Source organism: Pan paniscus, chromosome 14 (assembly GCF_029289425.2).
Source record: "Pan paniscus chromosome 14, NHGRI_mPanPan1-v2.0_pri, whole genome shotgun sequence".
NCBI classification, from domain to species: domain Eukaryota; kingdom Metazoa; phylum Chordata; class Mammalia; order Primates; family Hominidae; genus Pan; species Pan paniscus.
In genome coordinates, this window is record NC_073263.2 from 71,402,601 (window position 1) to 71,416,378 (window position 13,778).

The 13,778-nt window shown below is 31.4% G+C and overlaps 1 protein-coding gene across 1 annotated transcript in view; it reads right to left on the reverse strand.

Moving 5' to 3' along the window:
• Positions 1–13,778, reverse strand: part of KLHL1 (kelch like family member 1) — a 428,752-nt gene that overhangs the window by 145,535 nt on the left and 269,439 nt on the right. The gene's annotated exons all lie outside the window — the stretch shown is intronic.

Consider the following 13,778-nt stretch of genomic DNA (forward strand, 5'->3'; position numbering starts at 1 on the left):
AAATTCAGCACCCAATAGACCAATAGAGTGAGACCACTAGTTTTAAAGTATATTGTGTCTATTTTTTGCTATAATAGGTTATTGTCTCTGCAAATTATTTTCTGTACATTTATTTGCACACATCCAAAGTATCTTTTATTTTCCTCTTTCTCTTTCGCTCTTTAGATTATTTTTCTCCTTGATTCTTTTAGTGTCTTCTTTTTTAATGGATCCTGTTTCACTTTGAGTGACAATAAAATGTGTCCCATATATTTAGAAGATAAATAAGTAGAAAATTTAGCATTTACTCACTGAACTTTTCTTGTACATTGGTAAAAAAATTGTACCACATCTGTACACAAATGTTCATTGAATGAATAAAAATGGCAGCATGTGACTAATTAAATTTAACACTATAATTATGACTTTAATTAAAATGTGTAAGCCTACCTAATATATAAAACTATAAGAGGTGCCATAAAGAGTATAGAAACACGTAAGATACACAGTATAATTTTTTTTTGAGACAGAGTCTCATTCTGTCACCCAGGCTGGAGTGCAGTGGTCTGATCTCGGCTCACTGCAACCTCTGCTTCCCAGGTTCAAGCAATTCTCCTGCCTCAGTCTCCTGAGTAGCTGGGATTACAGATGTGCACCACCATGCCCAACTTATTTTTGTATTTTTAGTAGAGACAGAGTTTCACCATGTTGGCCAGGCTAGTCTCGAACTCCTGACCTCAGGTGATCCACCCATCTCTTGTCTCCCAGATTGCTGGGATTACAGGTGTGAGCCACTGTGCCTGGCCCAGAACAGTTTTAATCTGAATAAGAAGCATAATATTAGTTACTAGATGCTTTGGAATTACATAAGTGAAGATGATTAATTACATTCTTGGCTCAGTTTCCTTTTGTTGTATACTAATACTTTAGCTGCCTTTCTACGTACTTTTATTTTTAACATTAACTTTATATGTATGTATGCATGTATGTATGTATGTATAGAAGATCTCCAATGGAACATTTTGAAAGGACTACTATTTTTAGTAAAATTTTTTGTTTTTATTCACCAAAGGGACTATTTCTAACAAGGGCCCAGTGGCGTTCATAAACTTTATAATTATGTTTCTATCTATCTACAATGACTCTTGATCATCTGCATGTCAAATATATAGTTTCTTGTATCTGAGTCTTTTCATTGCCACAGAAGGAAAATAATTAACCTCTACAGTACTAAATTTATGTATATGTAAAGCTGGCTCTCATGAATTCTCATTTTTCTTCTCTCCTTTTCACTTCTTTTGGGAAAATTTGGGATCAGTTGATCATAAAGATACTATTCTTTCATTTGGAACACATGTTAGGAATAGCTTAACTAGATAAATAGTTAAAACATTACAAATAAAAAAATAAAAATCTTTAAACTTTTCCCCTTCAATATCACATCTCATATTCAACATAGTATTGGAAGTCTTGGTCAGAACAATCAGGAAAGAGAAAGAAATAAGAGGCATCCAAACTGGTAAAGAAGAAGTCAAGTTTCTCCTGTTTACTGATTATATAGTCTTATATCTAGAAAAACCAAAAGACTCAACAAAAAAACCAGTAGGTTTGATAAATAAAGTTGCAGGACATGAAATCAATATACAAAAGTCAGCAGTGTTTCTTGTTTCTATATGCCAATAACAATCTAGTTGAGAAAAAAAATCAAGTAGTCCATTTTATTTACAGTGACTAAAAAGAAAACTAGGAATAAATGTAACTAAGGAAGTGAAATATCTCTACAGGGAAAATTACAAAACACTAATGAAAATTGAAGATAACACAAACAAATAAAAAAAATCCCATGCTCACAGATCAGAAGAATTAATATCATTAAAATGACCGCATCGCTCAAAACATTCTATAGGCTAAACACAATCTCTTTCAAATTACCAAAGTTATTTTTTCACAGAATTGGATAAACAATTATAAAATATATATAAAATATCAAACCAAAAAAGAGCCCAAATGTCAAAGCAATCCTGATCAAAAAGAACAAAACTGGAGGTATCACATTACCTGACTTAACCCAAGCAGCACGGTATTTCTCTAAAGATAGATATATAGGCCAATGGAACAGAATAGAGAGGCCAGAAATAAAGCCACATATTTACTGCTAACTGATCTTTAAGAAAGTCAACAAGAACTTACACTTGGGAAAGGACACCCTCTTCAATAAATGGTGCTGGGAAAATTGGATAGCCACATGCAGAAGAATGAAACTAGACTCCTATCTGTCACCATATACAAAAATCAACTCAAAATGAATTAAATACACAAATGTAAGTTGCAAAACTATTAATATAAAAACACTAGAAGAAAACCTAGAGAAAGTTCTCATAAAGAGTGGTCTAAGCAAAGGATTTATGACTAAGACATCAAAAGCACAGGCAACAACAATAAAAAGACAAATGGGACTATATCAAATTAAAAAGCTTCTGCACAACAAAGGAAAAAAATCAACAAAGTGAAAAGAAAATCTGCTTAATGGGAGAAATATTAGCAAATTATTTATCCAACAGAGGACAAATACACAGAATGTACAGGAAACAAAAAACAACTCAACAAGAAAAAACTAATCCCATTAAAAAGTGGGCGAAGGACATGACTAGATATTTCTCAAAAGAAAACATACAAATGGCCCAACAGGTATATGCTAAAATGCTCAACATCATTAATCATCAGAGAAATATAAATCAAAACTGTAATGAAATACTATCTTATCCCCGTCAGAATGACTATTTAAAAAGACAAAAAATAACATGATGGTGTGAATGAGGAGAAAACGGAACTTACATAGTGTTTGTCGGAAGGTAAACTAGTAAAGCCACTATGGAAAACAATGTGGAGATTTCTCAAAAAACTAAAAGTAGAATTACCATTTGATCCAGCAATTCTACTACTGGATATCTACCCAAAGGAAAAGAAATCAGTATATCAAAGGATACTTGCATTCACATGTTTATTGCAGCACTATTTATAATAGCAAAGACATGGAATCAACCTACGTGTCCATCAATGGGTTAATGAATAAAGAAAATGTGGTATATATACACAACAGAATGCTACTTGGCCATAAGAAAGAATAAAATCATGCCATTTATAGCAACATGTATGGAACTAGAGGTCATTATCTTAAGTGAAATAAGCCAGGCACTAAAAGACAAATATCACATGTTCTCACTTTTATGTGGGAGTTAAGAGAATTCATTATATGGAGGTAGAGAGTTGAAGGACAGATAACAGAGATTGTAAAGGGTGAGTGGGAGATATGGAGAACAAGGAAGCAAACTGAGTTAAAGGGTAAAACTCTCAGTAAGATAGAAGGATTAAATTCAATGTATGATAGCAGAGTAGGGTGACTATACCTAACAAAAATGTATTGTTCTCAGGTGACAGACACACCAAATACCCTGCCTTGATCACAACACACTATATGCACATAACAAAATTTCTCATGTACTTCATAAAATTGTACAAATAAGCAAAAGACAAAAAAATAGAAAAAAAATTAGAAATGTACTCCTTTTTCATGTTTCTTCTTGCAAAATTGTAACAGAATAAAAAAGTGAATCCAAAAGTTTGGAAACAGCTTAGGTTTCAGAAAAGTAGACTCATGACATAGATTCAAATATCTTTAAATTTTGGCATATGAATGCAGAGAATAATTTATATTAAAACGAGTTTCTATGCTATCCCTAGTATTTTGATGGCTCTTTTAACTAATTAGGGTGGATTAATTTTAGCTTACAAGTAACCCTATGCCTTCTTGACTTCAGTACCATGTAAAAATAATTTTAGCATAGTATTTTTACATAAATAGGACTTGGGTTTAATTTCTCATATTTTACACTTAAAAATTATATGTTAGTGGTACAGTAAGTTATAAGTAATTTTAAAAATGATTTAGGATGGCCAAAGTACAAGATTGATTAAATGAAATTTCAATAAGTGGTATCTTCTACTGAGGTTTAATCTTGTGAATTCTTGTACAGCTACAAATCAGAAAAGGCTTCCTGTGTTAGCTTAGACTTTTTTTTTATACTTTAAGTTCTAGGGTACATGTGCACAACGTGGAGGTTTGTTACATATGTACACATGTGCCATGTTGGTGTGCTGCACCCATTAACTCGTCATTTACATTTACTTGGACAACTTTAAGGCAATAGACTAATGTTATTGATTAATTAATGATAATTTGTGAATAACTTTTCAATTTCTAAGAAAATGTTACAAACAAATACATGCAAAGATAGATAAGGATTATATCAAATTTTATAAATAATGGATAATTATAAAAGAAAAAATAAATTCTATAAAAATAAAGTATTGAAAGATCATCAACTCTATGTGCCTAGGTTTATAATATTTTAAAGTAATAAATTTAAAAAAATACAATGTTCAATGCCCATAGATGTACACATAAAAATATATTAAGAATTATTTATTTCAATATATGACATGGCAAATAAAAATAAATAAGAATAAAATAAAATGAAAATAAAATGTGTCTTGTATTTAATAAAATGACCAAGGTATTCTGTATTCAAATACTATTTTCCTTTTTATGAATAAAATATTGTGTAAAATGTAACTTTGGCCTACTCCTACTCGTTTTGACAAACTAAATTATTTATAACCACTGTAACCTATTGTTGTATATTTTTAAATTATTACTTGTAACAGTTTCTTGCTTATAAACACCATAGCTTGTGTTTGCGTTTCATCTCTGACAACACTAATGACTTCATCTAAACCTCATTACCTTTAAAGGCCCTACCTCCTAATAGCATTACTGTGGGGGTTAGGCCAACCACATGTGAGTTTGGGTAGGACAGAAATATCAGCCCATAACAGATCCTACTAGGTACAATTTGATCATAATTTTATTATGAGTACTACCCAGCTTCCTATTGCCAGTTTGTTATAAAATGTTCATTTTCTGAGTAATTTGATTCAAGCAATAAGGTTTTTCTTCTGGGTTATTTATTTATTTATTTATTTTTTAAGACAACAAACATCACAGTATATAAGAACCAGAAATCTAAATCCCTTCACTTCATATGTACAAAAGAAATTTCTGTTTTCTTAGCACACATCTTGGAACTGGTACAGGACATGCTTCTTTGTTCCTATGTCAATTTATGGTGAAAACTAAAAAAAAAATAAGTATTTGATCCAGGAAATATTTCTCCCGCAGGATGAGACATCTGTGAACCCACAAAAATAGCTAGCAAGACTAGAACTTGCCCTTCAACACTTGCTTCAAGAGCCTAACCTTGCTGTGCACACTAATCCTAAGCTATTATGATATAAACTGTACATAAGCCCTACCATTTTACCACAGTGCAAAGGCTGCTTTAAAATAACCCAGGCCAAGCTCTGGAATCATAAATATCTTCTTGTGACTTTTTTCTATAGAGGATACACCAAGGCTTTGTATAGGTAGTGTTCTTTCATAGTGGAATAGGTATAATAAAGTCTGCTTGCTTATTACAAAACATATTTTGTTGTCTTATAGGAATTCAACACTGAACACATTTCACCAATAATAGTTACAAATAAATTGCAAATTCAATGGATGTACTTCTCAGAGAAGAAAATCAAATAGAATGAAAACTTACCCACTTTGTCATTCTGCTGTACATTTTAGTGTTACAAAAATATGTTTCAACTATTTATATTATGCAAAAAATTTAGCAGAAATAAAAGTTAGCTAGTTTTTGGTATTGTTTACTCTGTGAGCAATTTCAACTTAAATATGAAACCATATTATATAGTTGAAATTGCAAGTATCTATTACTTTATTTCATGTATATTGTTTCTATATACCTGACAAAATTTCAAGTACATTTTATAAACACACAAAAAATGAGATACTGTATTTCTATAACTTATACTAGCACTTGCTCTTTGGAAAATGATGATAAAATTTAATACTGACATGAATATTTCTATGAAGGTAATGAACAAAATATCTTGAAATCATGTGGAGCATCAAGGTAAAACATAATTAAGTGGAGTTACAATGGAATACTCTGTTTGTGTTTTAAATTCTCATTTCTAATATTACTGCTTCAAGATCCTATGGGCTCAGAGATGTAGATTTTTGAAAAAAAATAGATCTTAAAAAGTCAATATTTGAGGTTTGCCTTGTTAAATGTAGTAAACTATAATATAATAGTTTACTATAATACATACAGGAAAATGTCTCTTTGCAAGAAAAATAAAATCATTAATAAGTTGCTTTATAACCTAAATAGGTAACCTGGAGATAATAATATACTTCTATCATACAAGACAACAAACTAAATAACAAGTTTTTAAAATCCTGTTCTATGCTATCCAAATGAATTAAACATTTCCAGTGTTCTGGTTTATGTATATACAAATTTTTGGATAAAAGGTACAGAGCGTAAGACTTTTCCACAGGCAATATGTTCTTTCGTTAACAACTCTGTCAGCTAGGTGGTCACTTTGCAGATATGCCCTATCTCCTTATAACCTTGTCAGTTTTCTTTGTGATTAAATAATAACTAATGCGTTATAGGGTAACCCAGTAGCTTCAGAATCAAACATGACCAGGAAATATATAGGATAACCTCACACAATTTTCAGAATTTACCAATATGAAAAATCGGAATAATTTAGCCATTTATAGCTAGAACTTTTGACAATGAATTTGTTAGAGCATTCCAGCTGACAGAAATGTCATGAACTTTTAATTAGAATAAATATTTTCCCTTCAGTTACCTGTTTGAAAGCATTATTTTCTTTTCATATACTCTTCTAAAGTTCTATTGGCTTTATTAACAAGTTCATTTTGGTTAGAAAAAATATATATATGAATAAATACATTTGTTAAAATATTATTCATTGTAAATAACCATTAAATTTGTTACTATAATACACCATAATTTACTTGTTGATGGTTTCATACATTGAACCACATGATCAAAATAGTCATATGTTTAGCAACATTAAAGCATTGCTGAGTGTTTTAATCCTGTGTGCACACTCTTCAAGTTGCAGCTTTCCAAGAGTATTATATGATTTTATTTGAAATGTTTGTAATAATACATAAATTATGATGCTAAATGTATTTCAAATAATCTTCTGAAAGTATTGCTTCATAAAAATAGGATGCATCACTCAAGTATCTAGATTTTGCAGTGTTTTTGCAATCTCTCAAACAAAAAAATAGAATCAATTTTCATGTCTTTTTAAAAAATTGTCTTCTTTCTGTAAAAATTATCTAATGTGTCAAGAAAAATACCCTCTTGTCTAGAATCCTTGTCATGATTCTCTGCACTATATTGCCTGTATAGATGCTACTTGACATTGTGAATAACTTTTACAATACTATCATAAGTAAACAAAACAAGATACATGAATTTATTCTTTCTGGATGACCTACTTTTATTACAAAAATGACATACACTCTAATTTTATAGTAAAAGTCAGAAAACATTTACATTATAAAAACTTGCATTACAGACAACCTTCTAAAATATCATTTAAGAAATATAAATTATAGCAACACCCTACTATACAGTTCATGTCTAGAAATAAGAAAAGACCTACATCATAAGCTATTCCTTAAGTTAGAGTAATACTGCATTAGCAAAAAAAAAAAAAAAAACACCATAATTTAAAGGCAAGAAAATAGGAGGTGTACCAAGCACAGCAATCACATCTATACCTTTCATCTGGTCATGGAGTCCACTGCAAAATGGAAGGCAATATTGAATAAATACTTAAAGAAAAATAAGTTTAAACATATTATAGACCAAAGAAAAAGTACTAACTCTTCTAAAACTATATCCTTGGGCTATATTATGAAAACATATATAGTTATGAAAACATTGTCACATTCATGATGAAGTGAGAAAATTTCATGTACTTCATCTTATTTCATAATATCTCAAAATTTTGTTTTCCTACTGGATCTTGTGCTAAAAAATAAACTCAGAATTTGAATCTATAAAACAAAATTGATTCCTATTAGAAGTGACAGTCCTTAGAGAATAAATGACAGTTTCATATCTTGCCTTTCAAGTTTTGTGCGTGACAAAATGAAAGCCATGAATAATAAAATATTATCTCATAAGCTGCAGAAAAATTTTTATTTCAATGTCTTATAAATATATCGAATACAAATAAAATAATTTCAGGTATTTGCATTAAAGCAGTCTAAGACATTCCACAGGGAAACAATGATCATATTCAGTGCTAAATGAACCCTGAGCCTATTTAAGGTGCTGGTGAAAGGAAAGAGTTCAGTCATCACAGAACTTTCCAGGAACACAATAAGTAGTGAGCCGTGGCTAGGACTGTCAAACTGTACAAGCGAAAACAGAAAGTGCCTCATACCTAGAGAGCTTTGTTTGACCCTTCCCCACCTTTCAGACTTTATTTATGTTCAAAGACATACAGAGAGAAAAATGGACAATTATGCTGGAAACTTGGCAGTATGAGATAGTTTGTTCACCAAAGCTCGTAGCACTTCATTAGTGACTATTTGAGTAGATGTGATTGCCAACAGCCTTAGTTTCCACAAGTGGGACTAACTCTACCATTGTCAATATCAGCCTGCAGTCTGAAAGAGTATACCACCCAGGAGTAGATAGTTCCTCCTCTTACATTTAAAGTCCCTTTTAGCTTCAGTTAAAAATAATTTTGGCAAAGAATTGAATCTTGAAATTTTAAGAGACTGTAGTATTTCCCAATCCATCCTACTGACATAACTACTATTCTGGCCAAATTATTTAAGAATATTATTTATGTTTAAAAATGAAAGAAAAGTAGATACAACAGAGCATTCCTAATCATTTTCCATGGCTGTCACTTCAAAATGAAAACACAAATTAATGACATGCTAAAACTTACATCAGATACATTTGAATGATTCCTCCTCAAGCATTTGAGGAAACAAGAAAAAAATGCATATGAAATAAGTAGCAGGTTCATTAATTTTATTCTGAATACAGAAATAGTTGATTGCCTTAACATGAATAATAATTGGCTAAGCTGACAGTATAAGTACAGAAGAATAATGACATAATCAAAATAAGTAGAGCTCACAAAATTAACCCAAATGAAAGTTCTTATTAGCAACAAGTAAAATGGGTTTTGTGATGCTATAATTTTTGATTAACTTTTATTTATTTAACATGGGTTTACTGTTCCATATTTTGAAAGCTCAGAATTTCTAAAAGTAAAATAAGTTAACCTTCCACCCTGTATGAACATCGCCTTCATCCTTAATGATTTAATTGCATCCAATTTGGGCTCAGCACTTTTCATTCCTTCATTCCTTCCTTCATTCATTCATCAAATATTTAGTCAGTGCTTATTTTGTCCAAGGTGCTATAATAGGTCTCGAATAACATCATTTTCACTCACCACTAATCTATTTTACTCAAGTCCAACCTTCTCTCTGTTCCCCTAAAACACCTTAATTCTTTCATGTTTAGGCTATATTTAAGATTATACATTAGTTTGTTATTGTTTGTAAGACATCATTCAACAAATTTAGATGAGTATGCCCAAAATTCTACAGTATAACTCTTTTTAATCTATAGTCACTTTCCCCAATACCCTGAAGCACATTATTCTACATTTTATATGTTAGCTCTTCTGATCTCTTTCTTCTCATTGGAACAGATCATGCTATATTCTTAAGCCAAGCACACTCATGCTCTCTTTCTCTCTCTCTCTATCTTACCGTCCTTAATGCCTTTTTCCTCTGGGGCTTCTATTAAAATATGACCTGAATCTTCAGAGTCTAGTTGAAGGTCCTATTACTCTCATGAGGATTTACTTCATCACTCAGGTCACAGTCAACATTTAGTTTTATCAGTCATATCAGATTTTGAACAGTTACCATATATGTAGTCACTTAAAGGCTTAAAAATATGCTAAATTATAAACTTGCAGAAAATCAGAAAAAAGATCTGCTATTTATTGTTGGTACCACTAACAGAGCTATAGGCCCCATGATTTGCTCAAGAACTATTTAAGTGATTGATTATTTACTATCATTCTTGAATCTATTAATTTATTTTAAATAATTTATTCATTACCAAAGTTTGAAAATATATAATTCATAAGCAGAAATATGTTCAATATCACATCTCAAATTCAATGCATACGTTAATAATAATTATAAATGTTTATGTCTATGAGAAACCTCTTTGCTAAACAATCAACCAAATATCTATATTACTAAATGATTTATTCCAGACCCAGTTGATAGCATGTTTATTTTCAGTCACATTCGATAGCAAAAATCCATTACAGAAATAATTTGGGCTCATGGACATCACTGCAAGGTGATTTGACCCTTAACTAGGAAACATTAACCTGAATATTCCACTAACAATTCAAACTCATATATTTAAATCTGAACTTATTTTTCCCATTACTCTTCTTCCTGTAATTGACTTTGTCTTCTATTTTTATTGATGATTTAGGGTACTTAATTACCTGCACTTCACTTTTAAGCTTCAACTATTTAAGCTACTTCAAACTTTTATTTGAGAATATGATATATGAATACATATTTCCAAAATTTGTTTTCCTTCCTGAGATCCCTGGCTCATTGATAATTCCACTTAGCAAAGTTCTTTATCTCTTTGGTCAACCTCACATCCAAACAGTCACCAAATACAGTTGATTACTATAATATTGTCTATGACCCTTCCATTTCACTACTCCCAAATACTGTTGATTACTATGAAACTGTCTACGACCCTTCCATTTCACTACTTGCTTTCCATTCCAAAAGCCACTTCCCTAGTTGAAATTCTCATTAACACTTTTCCAAATTTTTGAGAAAGATCAATCACTTAAATTCTTATCTTTGATACCAGCTATCATATACAGAATTCAAACTACTCCCACAGTGTCCTAAAACATACACATTGATCATTCACTGTCCTGCTGTCTTGTTTTAATTCCATGTACTACAACTGAAAGTATTTCCTAATGTAACTTAAAGCACCTTGTTTAGGCTCATTTGTCACTGTGCCTCCAGATCAACCTTCTACATTATCAAGGCTGTTCTATACACTATCCTTCACGAGAACAATTTTCGCACTTTGTCTTTAATGTGGCTTTTTTCTTCTTTTGAACTATCTGACTGACTCCTAGTTTTACCCTGTGTTTCTAAATAGTGTTTGAAGGTTATCTTTATTTTATCTATAAACAAGTCTCCAAAGGACAAGGCCTTATCTTCTACATGTTCTGTAATTTCTTCAATTAACAATTTATAACTGTATTGTTTATACTTAGTAGTCACCAACTGAAAAACATACATATATACTACTTTTTATTTTTTATGCTTTTATAGGTAGCTGTCTCTTTTTAAAGTACTAACTGTGTTTACTTAAATTTTATGCTTGAAATTCAAAGAGTATATTTTTATAAAATTCTGTTATTTATAATTACATTTTGCAAGAAGATAATTAGAAAAGGATGTATTCAAACACATGCAGATTTATCATGAGAAACTACTGCGCTTCCTTTAGTTCTTTTACAAAATTATTTCTGACTGGGCAACACAGACTATAGGAATTTGTAGGTCATCTTTGCAAACTCACTGAGGAGCCTGATGCAGACTCAAAATCAAAAGAATGTAAGTTGCACATTCATGCTTTTTGAGGACAGTATGAGTTTTTTGAAAGAAACACTTACTTGATCTGTATCACTGGATTAATTGGAGACATTTTTGACTTTAGAGTTGCATGAAGTAATAACTTTCAACATGTTAAATATGTATTGAGCTATTAACATAGCATTTGATACATATTTTTGATGCACCAATACAATTAATCTTAGAATAAAAAATATTAATAGATATTGGTATTTCCCTTGCTCCTTCCTTTTCTGGACTCCTCTCTCTTTCTAAATATGTCTAGCATGCTCCTATGTCCCTATTCTCTATTATAGACCTTTCCTGTCCCAGACAAGCTCCCAAGTTATCATTTACCCTAAGTTTCTGGATCATCCTTTCTTGCAGAACTCATCTATCTACAACTCATGAAGACTAAGATGATCACTATCATTAAGAAAAAAATCTTGAAAACATTTACCTACTAGTAGTCAGATAGTTTTACTAATTAATAGTTTGTAGAAATAACTGCATTTCAATACTTGAAATTATTACTTGAAATTGATGAACTGTATTAGCTAAATGGGGTCTTAAATCATAACCTGGATTCAAACCATCTTGTTATGAGTAAAATGCTTGTAAAATAGAAAAATTATTGTAACATGCATCTATGCATATTATCCTGCATCTATTTTAGTTTTTTTAAATAAGAAATTGCTCTGAATTAAGAGATAAGAGTAAGCACGCACAGCCTTAGACTGACTAGCTAATGAGAAAAAGGTACTAATTTAATGGTCATCCTGAAGCATAGCTTCCTTGAGAGGGATAAATCTGCAAGGCTCCTTCACACTCCATCCAGAATAGGTAATGGCCTCACGTCTGTAAAAAGCATCTGGAACTGTAAGAAATGTTGAAAATTCTTCCCTTACTTCTCCCACATTTTATTTCAGAAATGTTAACTCGGATGGTAGGATGGTCCCAGAAATACCTTGACACAAATCTTCAGGACAGCAATTGAAGAGACAACATTCAGTTGATTAATTGGAAAAATGAATTTTCTGATTTCAATAATGATGTGGACCTAGTGTTAAACTTTGGTTTTGTTTCAGCCCTATTTCAGTTATCTTTAACTAAAACCTTTTAATTTGACTCACACTAATTAGAAGGTATCAGTCAGCATTTTGCTTCCTCATTTCACTAAGAGAAGATGGAGAAAAAATTTTCATCACTTTATATTTGCAGATTTCCAGCTTTCTTCAGATTTACTCTGATCAAAGCCCAACATACCTCTTTTGATCAACATCAGTGAAATAAGTTCCTGTGAAAACATCAAGGTAGATGCATCATGCAAGTCAATAAGGGATTAAAATAATTCTCCCAAGTAAAGAAAATTCCACTGGGCATATACTTTGTAGAGTTTCTAAAGTTTAGGTATGAAATGAGTTGTTCAAACATCTTTACTGAGAAAAAACTTCAGGAATAAATGAAAATATATTTATTAATCTTGATACCAAAGGCATTAATAGAATTTAGAATGTGTCAAACCCTATGCCAGACACTTTGGAGTGTGCAAAGATAATTTATTGGTTCCTAACTTAATTTATAATATAATTGAGCAGATGATTATCATTTTCTAGTACTTACAGTTAAGCCTCAGTATATTAGGCTGTGCTGAGAAAATTCCTGCTATATCTTCTTCTGACAACCTAGTTTTCAGTTGGTTGACTTTTTCAAAACAAGAATTGTTAAACTACTGATATGGTTTGACTGTGTCCCTACCCAAATTTCATCTTGAATTGTAGTTACCCTAATCCCCACATGTCATGGGAGGGACCCAGTGGGAAGTAATTAAATAATGGGGGCGTTCACCCTCATGCTGTTCTCCTGATAGTGAGTGAGTTCTCAAGAGATAAGATGGTTTTATAAGGGGCTTTTCCCCCTTTTGCTCAGCACTTCTCCTTCCTGCCACCATATGAAGAAGGATGTTGTTGCTTCTCCTTCCACCATGATTGTAAGTTTCCCGAGGCCTCCCCAGCCATGCTGAACTGTGAGTCGATTAAGCCTCTTTCCTTTACAAATTACTCAGTCTTGGGTATGTCTTTATTAGCAGCATGAGAATGAAGTAATACAACTACTTACACTTCTG